General features: G+C 37.6%; 1 protein-coding gene across 8 annotated transcripts in view; it reads right to left on the bottom strand.

The window, feature by feature from the left end:
• The window catches only part of SNURF (SNRPN upstream open reading frame), a 267,460-nt gene that overhangs the window by 237,167 nt on the left and 17,582 nt on the right, over positions 1-12,711 (bottom strand). For all 8 annotated transcript variants that reach the window (XR_010339204.1, XR_010339200.1, XR_010339202.1 and 5 more), the window contains exons 4-5: positions 9,964-10,044; positions 3,695-3,761 (exon numbers count right to left, since the gene is read on the bottom strand). The gene's annotated coding sequence lies outside the window, so the exon portion shown is untranslated. The remainder of the gene's footprint in view (positions 1-3,694; positions 3,762-9,963; positions 10,045-12,711) is intronic.

Here is a 12,711-nt window from a genome sequence, read left to right as displayed (position 1 = left end):
ATCTCGGCTCACTGCAACCTCCGCCTCCCGGGTTCAAGCAATTCTCCTGCCTCAGCCTCCCGAGTAGCTGGGACTACAGGCGCGCGCCACCACGCCCAGCTAGTTTTTGTATTTTTAGTAGAGACGGGGTTTCACCATGTTGACCAGGATGGTCTCGATCTCTTGACCTCGTGATCCGCCCGCCTCGGCCTCCCAAAGTGCTGGGATTATAGGCTTGAGCCACCACGCCCGGCCCTTTTTCAGAGTCTTAAAACTTTTCTTTTGACCTACTGACAGTTTTCAACAATTTAGTATACTCCTATGAACAAAATTTGGAGCATATTTGTTTCTCTCTACCTGATTTATCCACAATTTGGAAACTTTGTATTTTTAACTTAATGACAATACAGTTATTTGCATAAGTGTAATACAAACCTGCTTTCATTTGTAATAGGACACAATTGCAGAAACTGGTCATTTTATCAAGGCTTTAACTGGAATGGTGTGCTTTCCTTTAGGGAATCAGACTTGACTTACAGAGCCAGTAAAGCTCTTGGAAAAACTGACTTCATATTTTGTTTACACAGTCTACGTACAGGGTTTATGACCTGTGATAAGTATAGATTGTCACTTTCTGACAGGTCCAGAAGCCCCAAGTTTATCCTGGAACCTCAAAAGGAGACAAAATTCACCCAACTCATAGTGTCTGATGGTAAAGCCATGGCTAGGATCAGCTTTAAAAAGTCTTTTCTGACATTCCTCCTATGGAAAAAGTTCCATCAAAGCTAATTTAAAAGCCTATGTAAAAAAATTATTCTTGCTGCACTGTATACAAATAATTAAGCCAAGTATAATAAGGCAAATCAGTCCTACCATGATTTGTCTTTAGTAAAAATGGGAAACTGGAGAGAGAGAAAAATACGTTTCAAACTATATTACACCTGTTGTTAGATTCTATGTTGCCTAATGCCTTTTTCAATTTTCATTATTTTTTACAGTTTGAAGCAAATTCTGATTTTTCTTGGCTACAAGTCTTCAAAATGATATTTCCTACTTTTTAAATTTGTTTCAGTTTTTCCTAACTTGGAGTTACTGAAAACTAAGCTGTGTGTTCTTAAATCCTTGCAAACTAAAGCCAGACAACTTAACATTTCACAAGAAAATAACAGCAACCTATTTAAATACATAAGCCACTTTCATATCTACCTACTAATATATTGTCTTCAGAGTAATATAGATTTTTATATTATATATAAATTTTTTATATATGATTTTAGATCCTATATAGATTTTTCCAGGATTGTTCTTTCGTTTTTGTTTTTCTTCCTTTCTCCCCTAATTTTCTCTTCACAGAACATGAAACTTTAAAACCTGCTAAATATGAGCTTTTGGAACATACCCATCTAGGAATAAACTGTTCTAATCATGAGAGATCAGATGAAATGTGAGACCAGAGACTCATTTTATCCTAAAATGCTTTCTCCAAAAGATTAAAAAAAAAAAAAAGTGGGGAAATGTGAAAGGAAAATATCTTGGATCCCTTCAAGCTGGGGACCACTCAGGGCAAATCTGCCTCCCATTCTATTCAAAGTCATTGCTCTGCTCAAAGAGATAGATGCATATTCTGATTGCCTCCTTTGGAAAGACTAGAAACCCAAGAGACTATAATCAGTTTTCTCTCACCTACCTGTGACCCGGAAACCCTCAGAGTAGTGGAGACAGGGAGTGCTTTGCATTGTTCCTGCCTTTCTGGACACAACTAATGTACTTCTTGCATATATTGATTGATGTCTCATATCTCCCTAAAATGTGTAAAACCAAACTGTGCCCCAACTACCCTGGGCACAAGTTGTCAGGGCTTCCTAAGGCTGTGTCATGGGCACATCTTAACCTTGGCAAAATAAACTTTCTAAATTATCTGAGACCTGTCTCAGAGTTTCTGGGTTCGGTTGCTCAAATTTCATAAATACTGAACAAATTTCCCACATTATTCCATAACAGTTATTAGACCATTCAACTGAAGACTTTCTTACATGTAAATATATAATATTAAGTCTCAGAGATACATCCTGTAGGAATGCTTCCTTCACAATATAACATGTTTCTTTCAACACTTTCATTTGGCACATCGCAGGCCTGTTGTCAAAACAACCTTGTGTACATTTCTCAGGTGCAGTAAGACCAGATATCCATAATGAAGTTTCAATCAATCAATCAGTAGATAAATAAATTTAAATAAATCAATTAGTAAAAGGCATTTATTGAAGGGCACCAAGTAAAGAGAGTCAGGCAGCTTATGATTAAGACCAAAACTACTGATGGCTTACACTAAGGGTTTTTAAGACTGAAAGGCAGAGAGTACACACAAATTTGTAAATCAATAAATGAATATATTGAGGTGACATATTGGTTTTGGCCTAAGAGAATGGCATAACTTGTAGAAGGGACTTACAAGTCATGGAAGGATTCAAAGATTTTCTGATTTGTGATTAAGGAAGTGAAACTTTGTCTGAAAATTTGTGATCAGTAGAAAATAATGTTCAATCTGGCTTGCAGATGTAACCTCCTACAGACCCCTCAGGAAGATACACAGAATAAAAAATGGTGGTCAGAGTCCATTCCATAGTTCCTCCTTACCTGAGATCTATATGCTAGTCCATTTGGAAGAAATCCTGGTTTCTGAGAAACAACTCAGGGTCATATGTTAAGCTTTGATTTTTAGTTTCTATAAGGAACCCCATGTTTTCATGACTCAATTCCTTGCTATTCTTTTAACCTACTATTACCTTCCTGCTTATCAAGTGGCTCATTTACTTTTCATAGCTAGAGAGGTACCCAAAATTTCTGTGAAAGGATTCAAGATTTTCTTTTATTTCCATGGTTGTGGTGGTCCACAGGCTCATATGAGGGATCCCTGTACCATCTCAAACCCTAAATAAATCCTTGTCTGCTTGTGGGACTCCTAAATTTTTTCTATTTTTCTCTTGCTTTTGTGTCACTTGCTGCTTTCAGGTGAGAAAATTCCTATTCAACCTTGGCTGATGAATCCCATCTTCACTGGCCAAGACATTCAGATTACTATTTATATATAAATTATGTCAGAGGTGCCAAAGGTTCAGTATAAAATAATACACATCAGTTGATCTGTTATTATTTGATAGGAAGGTGGGTAAATTACTGACCATGTCAACAAAAATGAAAATCTAAAAGACTTGCTAAAAGAAAAGTCTTTAAAACATTAAGCTGAGTGAGAAAAGGATAAAAGATTTTAACATTTTCTCCAAGAAATTGTTAGATATATGTGCTGACTAAAGCAAAAGTTATGTACACACTTTTAAATTGGACTGTTAAAAATTTATCACTGAGAACTGAAAGAAATTTGAATGATTACTCCTCCAAGAATATAAAGAGCATGCTTATCTATAGTATGGGTAATCTGTACAAACAAATGTCATGTAGACATTTATGGATTGAAGTGGACAGAATAATGGTTTATAGCCAATGTTTGCAGCTACTGGGTAAAGGGAAAATCAAACAATATGATGAAGTTCACATGGGAACAATAACAAAGTGCCTGGCTCTACATTTAGAGTAAGTGTTAGTGTTTTGCATATAGAAATTAATGTTTTGTGAACTTTTTGTGACTAGTGAAAACTTAGCCATAAAATACAAACTTTCCTATCTCTTTCTAAGAATGACACTCAGCAAATTTTACCTTGTAGCTCCCAGAAGAATCTCTGTACTTCTTGTCCTATTCAACTAGTGGCATTTCAGGGAACATTCTAGAAAATGATAAAACAGAGAATATGTGACATCTGTCTTTTCTAATAAAAGTCAAATTCCCATTTGATTTAGGAAAAAGTGACCTGTAAAAAGATTTAAATAATTAAAATGTCTATTTGATACTATAAATTCATTTTGTAACAAAAAATGAAAGTCTTAACACACAATTCAAAAAATAGATTATACACTATGTTTATGTAATCAAAACCAAGAAATTTAACCTAGTGCTAAGGATATTTGACACACCAAAACCATTGAGAAATCAATAAGAAATATTACAAGAAAATGACCTGGTGACATGTCTTTGGTTACGAAGTATAATGATGGTAGAACAAACATATTCTTATACATAAGAAGGGAATTTGCAGCCCCACCAAAAGAAAAGCAGGGAGCTACTTTCCTTGGGCATGTAGAATTCATGATGAGGCTCTGAGCTCACAGGCTCCCCTTGTGGCCCAGCTCTTGGTAGGGGTGGTCTAGAGGAGGAGGCCTATGTCCACAGGGTCCTCTACAACAGTGAAGAATACAACCAGGGCATTCCCCACCACTGCCTGTTGTTCAAGATATGGAATACATATAGTGGGGAATGGTGATAGTGGGAATTATTTAAGATTGACAGGGATATTGGAGACAACAGCAATATACTATGGGTTCTCAATATTTAGCTTCTTTCAATGTGCAGCTAGGGATACTGGTGTAATTTCCATGTATAGTAGTCAGTACAGAACATGGATTAGGCACCGTTGGATGAATATCCTGGACTACTTTATTGATGGCTCTCAGGTTTTGAACAATTTGATATTTGTTGAAGCATGGCTTCTTTACAAGCAGGATGGGGTATTGCATGGGTATCTTCAAGGATGGATCAGTTCACTTTTTAGAAATTTTTGCAAGACATGCTGTATTCTGTCTAAAGTTTCCTTTATTAATGGGTACTAGTTGTTTTCAGGTTTTTAAAATGTTTGATTTTCTTTCCCCAGGCACAGTAGCCCCTTCTTTTATTTCTATATGCACTGGCTGTGCATTCTTTGCCTTTCCGGGGATCCCACCTGCCCATTCACAATTACTGATTCTCTCACAGACTTCTGGGAAAAAGAGAGCTTCCTCTTTCTTCTTAGGTGAAGTGAGTAACAACTGTAGTTGCATTACTTGCTCTAGAAGGACCTATAGACATAGTTGTTTCTCTCAGGAGAAAGTTACATCACCATTTAATTTGCATAACAGGTCTTCTCCCAGCAAAGAGATTGGGCATTTTGGCTTAAGGAGAAACCTATGCCTTAGTTCCAGATTTCCTAATTTACATTTCAAAGGTTGTAGAAAAGCCTTTCGTTGCATTCCTCTTGCAACTCCTATCACAGGCAATATTATTTTGGTTCAACAATGTAATGAAGAAACTGCATCAACGAATGGGCAAAATAACCAGACAGTAACAAAATGGCAGGATCAAATTCACACATAAAAATATTAACATTAAATGTAAACAGCCTAAATGCCCCAATCGAAAGACACAGACTGGGAAATTGGATAAAAAGTCAAGACACATTGGTGTGCTATTATTCAGGAGGCCCATTTCACATGCAAAGACACACAAAGACTCAAAGTAAAGGGATGGAAGATTTACCAAGCAAACGGAGAGAAAAAAAAAGCAGGGTTGCAATCCTAGTCTCTGATAAAACAGACTTTAAACCAACAAAGATCAAAAAAGACAAAGAAGGGCATTACATAATGGTAAAAAGATCAATGCAACGAAAAGGGCTAACTATCCTAAATATATATGCACCCAATGCAGGAACATCCAGACACATAAAGCAAGTTTTTAAGAAACTACAAACAGACTTAGACTACCACACAATAATAGTGGGAGACTTTAACACTCCACTGTCAGTATTAGACAGATCAACAAGACAGAAAATCAACAAGGATATCCAGGACTTGAATGCAAATCCGGATCAAGTGGACCTAAAAGACATCTACAGAACTCTCCACCACAAATCCACAGAATATACATTCTTCTCAGCACCACATTGCCCTTACTCTAAAATTGAACACATAATTGGAAGTAAATCACTCCTCAGCAAATGCAAAAGAACGGAAATCAAAACAATCTCTCAGACCACAGTGCAATCAAATTAGAACTCAGGATTAAGAAACTCACTCAAAACCACACAACTAATGGAAATTGAACAACTTGCTCCTGAATGATGACTGGATAAACAATGAGATGAAGGTAGAAGCAAAGAAGTTCTACAAAAATTATGAGATTGAAGACAGAACGTACCAGAATCTCTGGGACATATTTAAAGCAGTGTCTACAGGAAAATTTATAGCAATAAATGCCCATATAAGAAGTGAGGAAAGATATAAAATTGACACCCTATCGTCAAAATTAAAAGAGCTAGAGGAGCAAAACAAAACAAAATCCAAAAGATAGCAGAAGACAAGAAGTAACTAAGATAAGAACAGAACTGAAGGAGATAGAGACACAAAAAACCTTCAAAAAATCAATAAATCCAGGAGCTTGTTTTTCCAAAAGGTTAACAAAATAGACAGACTACTAGCCAGACTAATTACAAAGAAAAAAGAATTGAATAGATACAAGAAAAAATGATTAAGGTGATGTCACCACCAATTCCACAGAAATACAAACTACCATCAGAGATTACTATAAACAAGTCTATGCATATAAACCAGTAAATTTGGAAGAAATGGATAAATTTGTGGACACTTACACCCTCCCAAGACTAAGCCAGGAAGAAGTTGAATCCCTGAATAGACCAATAACAAGGTCTGAAGTTGAGGCAGCAATTAATAGCCTACCAACCAAAAAATGACTAGGTCCAGACTGGATTACAGCCTAATTCTACCAGACATACTAATAATGGTACGAGGAGCACATACCATTCCTTCTGAAACTATTCCAAACAATACAAAAAGAGGGAATTCTCCCTAACTCTTTCTATGAGACCAACATCATCCTGATACCAAAACCCAGCAGAGACACAACCAAAAAAGAAAATTTCAGGCCAATATCCATGATGAACGTTGATGCAAAAATCTTCAATAAAATACTGGCAAACCAATTCCAACAGCACACCAAAAAGCTTATCTGTCATAATCAAGTAGACTTCATCCCAGGGGTGCAAGGCTGGTTCAACATACACAAATCTATGAATGTAATCCACCACATAAACAGAACCAAACACAAAAACCACATGATTATCTCAATAGATGCAGAGAAGGCCTTCAACAAAATTCAACAGCTCTTCATGCTAAAAACCCTCAATAAAATAGGTATCAATGGAACGTATCTCAAAATAATACAAGCTATTTATGACAAACCCACAGCCAATATCATACTGAATGGGCAAAACCTGGAAGCATTCCCTTTGAAAACTGGAACTAGATAAGGATGCCCTCTCTCACCATTTCTATTCAATACAGTATTAGAAGTTCTAGCCAGAGCAACTAGGCAACAAAAAGAAATAAAGGGGTGAAGGACATGAACAGGCACTTTTCTAAAGAAGACATTTATGAGACCAACAAACATGTGAAAAAATTCTCGTCAGCACTGGTCATTAGAAAAATGAAAATCAAAACCACATTGAGATATCATCTCACACCGGTTAGAATGGCGATAATTTAAAAATCTGGAGACAACAGATGGTGGAGAGGATGCAGAGAAATAGGAAAGCTTTTACACTGCTGGTGGGTGTGTAAATTAGTTCAACCATGTGGAAGACAGTGTGGCAATTCCTTAAGGATCTAGAAATAGAAATTACATTTAACCTAGCAATCCTATTACTGGGTATATACCCAAAGGATTATAAATCATTCTATTATAAAGACACAGGCACACGTATGTTCACTGTGGCACTGTTTACAATAGCAAATACCTGGAACCAACCCAACTGCCCATGAATGATAGACTGGACAAAGAAAATGTGGCACATATACACCATGGAATACTATGCAGCCACAAAAAAGGATGAGTTCATGTCCTTTGTAGTGACATAGATGAATCGGGAAACTATCATTCTCAGGAAACTGATGCAAGAACAGAACACCAAACACTGCATGTTCTCATTCACAGGTGGGTACTGAACAATGAGAACACATGGGCACAGGGAGAAGAACATCACTCACTGGGGTCTGTTGCGGGTGGGGGATAGGGGAGGGACAGTGGGGGATGGGGAGGTTGGAGAGGGATAACATTGGGAGAAATGCCTGATATAGGTGATGGGGGATGGGGATAGTAAACCACCATGGCATGTGTGTACCTATGCAACAATCCTGTAATATCTGCACATGTACCCCAGAACTTAAAGTACAATTTAAAAAATTATTTTGGTTCTTTTTGCTTCTGAGGAGTTAGGAACTGAATAGATTGCCCAGTACCAACAGGCAATCGATTACATTGTTTCTCAATATTAGTTATACCCTTGAACTTTTTCAGAAATTTTAATTGTCTCTGAGGGGTTAAGGAAAGCCCCCAGGCATCCCTTTCATGGTCAGGGCTGTATCCCTATTCCACCATTTGCCATTAGGCTTTATCCCAGTCAAGTTCCTCCTTTTTCTGGCCCCTTGTTCCCCTTCTTTTGGCACAGTCATCTGTTCAGTTGCCTTTTTCCTTGCAATAGGCACACTGGGTGTGGTCCAGAGTCTTGCCCTGATCTGAAGCCGAGGCTTCCTTGTCCATTCCATATTAATGGTTGTGGACTTCTGTTACTTTGCCTCTCTACCATGGAATGCTTTGAAGGCAATGTCCACTAGCTTGGAAGGGGTTCTTTTCAGTAAGGCCTCCTGTTTTTCTAGGTTTCTCTTTATGGCAGGGGTACTTTGCTGAATGAAAGTTATATTTATTATTATTCAGTTCTAATGTCTTTACATATCTATGTCAGTATATCTATAGAGTTTTGGAAATGCATTCCAACAATTCAGAGGGGTTCTTGCTAACTTGGCAAGCTGATGCTAAAATTAATGTAAAATGCAATACCACCAGAAATTTTACAAATGAAAAGCAGAGTTCACAAAATAGACTCATGTATTCCAATTTCAAAAGTTACTACAAAGAAATCATAATCAAGATTCGTGTTACTAGTATTAACACAGACTTACCAACAAAAAAAAAAAATAGAACTGAATTCCAAAAATTAACCTTTTCTTTTGTGGTCAAATGATATTACAAGATTGCTAACTCAATTCAATATGGAAAACAGGTTTCCATCAAATGTTACTAGGACAACTGAGTATCTACAATCAAGCTGAACTTCTCTCACACACCATATACATACTGGGATCAAAATGATGATATATCCAAATATAGGAGCTAAATAGAACAAACCCACAGAAGGTAATATGTGAATACATATTTGTTGTCTTAAGTTAAACAATAATTTCTATATTTCTAAGACATGATGGCTAAAGTCCAAGAATAGTTAAGTAATAAACATGGGCTGGACATGGTGGCTCATGCCTATAATCCCAGAACATTGGGAGGCCAAAGCAGGTGGATCACCTGAGGTTGGAAGTTTGAGACCAACCTGGCCAACATGGTGAAACCCTGTCTCTACTAAAAATACAAAAATTAGCCAGGTGTGGTGGTGGGCGCCTGTAATCCCAGCAACTCGTTAGGCTGAGGCAGGAGAATCACTTGAATCCAGGAGTCAAAGGTTGCAGTGAGCCAAAATCACACTACTGCACTCCATCCTGGGTGACAAAGTAAGACTGTCTCAAAACAAACAAAGAAACAAAAAAAATGAATATATTTAACTTCATAGAATTAAAATCTTTTGGAATTCAGAGTACTTCACTAAAAGTAAAAAGATAACACAAAGCATAGAAGAAAACCGTTGTGGTCACAGCAGAAAAGCGTCTTTTATCCACAAAATTAAAAGTATTTTACAGCTAAAAAATAGTAAGACAAATATCACAATCAAATTGGTAAATTATTTGAATAGATATTTCTCTAAAGATACTACTGTCATGTCTAATTACCACATGATGTGAGGCCTAAGTCTTTCGCATTAGGAAAATGCAAATCTAAACAGCCATGAGATAGATACACTTTACAAATCTAAAGAACATATTGCAAAAAAAAAAAAAAAGCAAAATGCAAAAATGCGAAATACTGTGTGTAATTCTAGTTCTGTGACACTCTGCAAAGTGAAAAAGCATAGAGACAATAAAATGTTTGGCATTTACCAGGGGCTTGGAAGAGAGGCAGGTCAAATTGGTGAGGCACAGCAGATTTCCTCTGGTAAGTGAAATTACTGTAGTATCAAACTGTAATGATAAATACATGATTATATTTTACAAATCCTAAATAACTTTATAATACAAATAAGCAAATTAAAAACCTTATACAGTAGGTAGGAGATAGCATGGGCCTATGCACATAATATAACTGTGTAACACATCAGTGAAATAACCTCACTGAAGGAAGGTGGGGGGGAAACCAGCTGGTCCAAGTAACTTAGCAAATAAGTGGATTTTCTGAGTCTAGAGTAAAGATTTTAAGTACTTTGGTTGGTCAACTTGTTTTCTCAAGGGAGCATACATTTCCCATTCTGAAACCACTATACATGTCTTTTGGATTATGTGATTAAATAACAGAACCATTTTATCACTGTTAAGAGTGGTAGGTTACATACAAGTAAGCGAGAATAGATGCACTGATTCATGTGGTACCAGATTACATCATGCAGTGCTGGAGCATTATAAGGGATTCATGTTTCACTTACTAAAGATACATACAGAAACATGGTAAAATATTTATACATATGTGTGTATGTGTGTGCATATATATAAACATACATATGTGTATGCATATACATATATATATGAATCAGTATACACAGATTTATTTGCTCTGTCAGCAGGCAAGATCATGAATATAGATGCTACAGGAGCAATCCAGGCCTATGTCTCCATTTGTAATTCAATTTTCCAATAAAAAGAACTAGCGCTCTGTGGAAAAAAAAAGTTAATACTAGGCTTGTGAGGGAATCAGTACAATTAGCCTGAGCCCTAGTAAAGCCAGAAAAAAATAAAATGCCAAACAATGATGCAAACAACTAAACAACCACATAGCAACATCAAAGCTTAATGATAGTGGCATTTCAAAATTGACAGAGGATCCAATAGCCAACACTGCAACAATTTAAACAATCAAATAAATGAAGTAATAGAAGTAAGGAGTAAAATAAATATTCATATTTGGTTCTGACATAAAAATGACTCAATAAATATAATAATTATTAAAGGAGAATAGACACATGTTCATGGTGAAAGTTCCAAATAACTTTTGTAGAAATTCTACCCATAATGTTTTATTTGTGGTTTTTATTTCAAGATGGAGGATTGGAGGCTTTGTAAGTGTACCTCCCTGCTCTGAAACAGAAAAATCCTGTGTAGGTTTACACTGTAAATTTGTATCCAACAAACACAGGAACTCAACAGAAAAAGTGAAAGAAATGGGATAATTTGAAAGGAGCAGCAGGCAGCAACTTGCACTGTGTGTCAGATGGGAAACTGAGTCTTCAGAGTGCAAAAACGGGAGACTATCTCTTGATACACACTCCCACTGGGAAGCCAGGCAATTCAGGCCATGGGGAAGCGCCTTAACCCCATTCAGCGCTGGAGCTGACTTAAGAGAGGTGGGGAGCATGAAAGAAGGAGTGGCACCTGGATGTGCTGTGTGTGCACTCCTAGGCCCCAGCAGGGACAGAAGGATGACATTTCTGACACTAATTCATAGGGGAACCTTGTAGAGGCAGTGATCACACATTGAAAGAAGCTCCCAACTGAGATATGAAATCCAATATGGAACAGGGGATGAACCCTACGACCAGAACCAAGGAGCAAGCAGGAAGTGTTCTTTTGCCAGGGTTATGGGAGCTGGGTACTCCCGCTTCACATGCCAAATCGAGGGGTGTGCAGCCTCAGAGCTACTGTTTCAGTTTCACTCTCCAGTGGTAAGTCTTGTGGTTTGTCTTCTGAGCCTGGACTGCCTGGACCTAGCTGGCTGTTGTGGCTTTTTGCCATCAGAAGTCTGCATGTGTGAGACCTGCTGTGTCAAGGTCGTGGGAACTGATGTGCCACTTGCTACCCATCCCTCCATGTACTGACTCTCATGAAGCAGAGGGTGTTCTCCTTGTCTCTGGAATGTTATCGTAGACCAGTGGCCAGGAAACTATAAACCGACCTCCATTGGGGCTGCTGCGTGTGCCCACACTCGGGGAGCTAGAGTGTGGACTTTCCTGACTTCCCTCCCAGCTTTCCCCCTCTACCTGCCCTAGTAGCAGAACAGGAACAGGGACGTTTAGGAGTTCCATGTCCCTGCTCATCATCACCTGAGTACTTCCCCTGGGTAACTAAGGCTAAGCATAAATCCTACCACCATGAGTGCAGATGGCTCTTTCTTGCAAGCACTGCATCCTGGCCTGAGGTCAAGAAACACAGTATATTACAACATCTGCTGGCACACTAACACGGCACTGGTATAGACACAGACATAGAGACCAATGGAACAGAATAGAGACCCCAGAAATGAAGCCAAATACTTATAATCAACTGATATTCAACAGAGCAGACAAAAACATACACTGAGGAACAAACACCCTACTCAATAAAAGGTGCTGGGAAAATAAGACAGCCACATGCAAAAGAATGAAATTGGATCCTTATCTCTCACCATTTACAAAAATTAACCCAAGATGGATTAAAGACTCAGATGTGAGACGTGAAACCAGAAAATCCTAGAACAAAAACTAGAAAAAAAAATTGTTTAGACATTGGCCTGGGTAAAGAATGCGTTTGACTAAAACTCCAAAAGTAATTGCAACGTAAGAAAATAAATAAATGGGACTTAATTAAACTGAAAGGTTTCTTCGTAGCAAAAGAAGTAACAGAGTAAAAAGATAAAGTACAGAATGGGAAAAAATATTTACA

Source organism: Aotus nancymaae, unplaced genomic scaffold, assembly GCF_030222135.1.
Source record: "Aotus nancymaae isolate 86718 unplaced genomic scaffold, 86718_ANA_hifiasm-v0.15.2.pri h1tg000075l, whole genome shotgun sequence".
NCBI classification, from domain to species: Eukaryota; Metazoa; Chordata; class Mammalia; order Primates; family Aotidae; genus Aotus; species Aotus nancymaae.
Note: the sequence above shows the minus strand (reverse complement) of the source record. Positions and strands in the feature narration are given on the sequence as shown.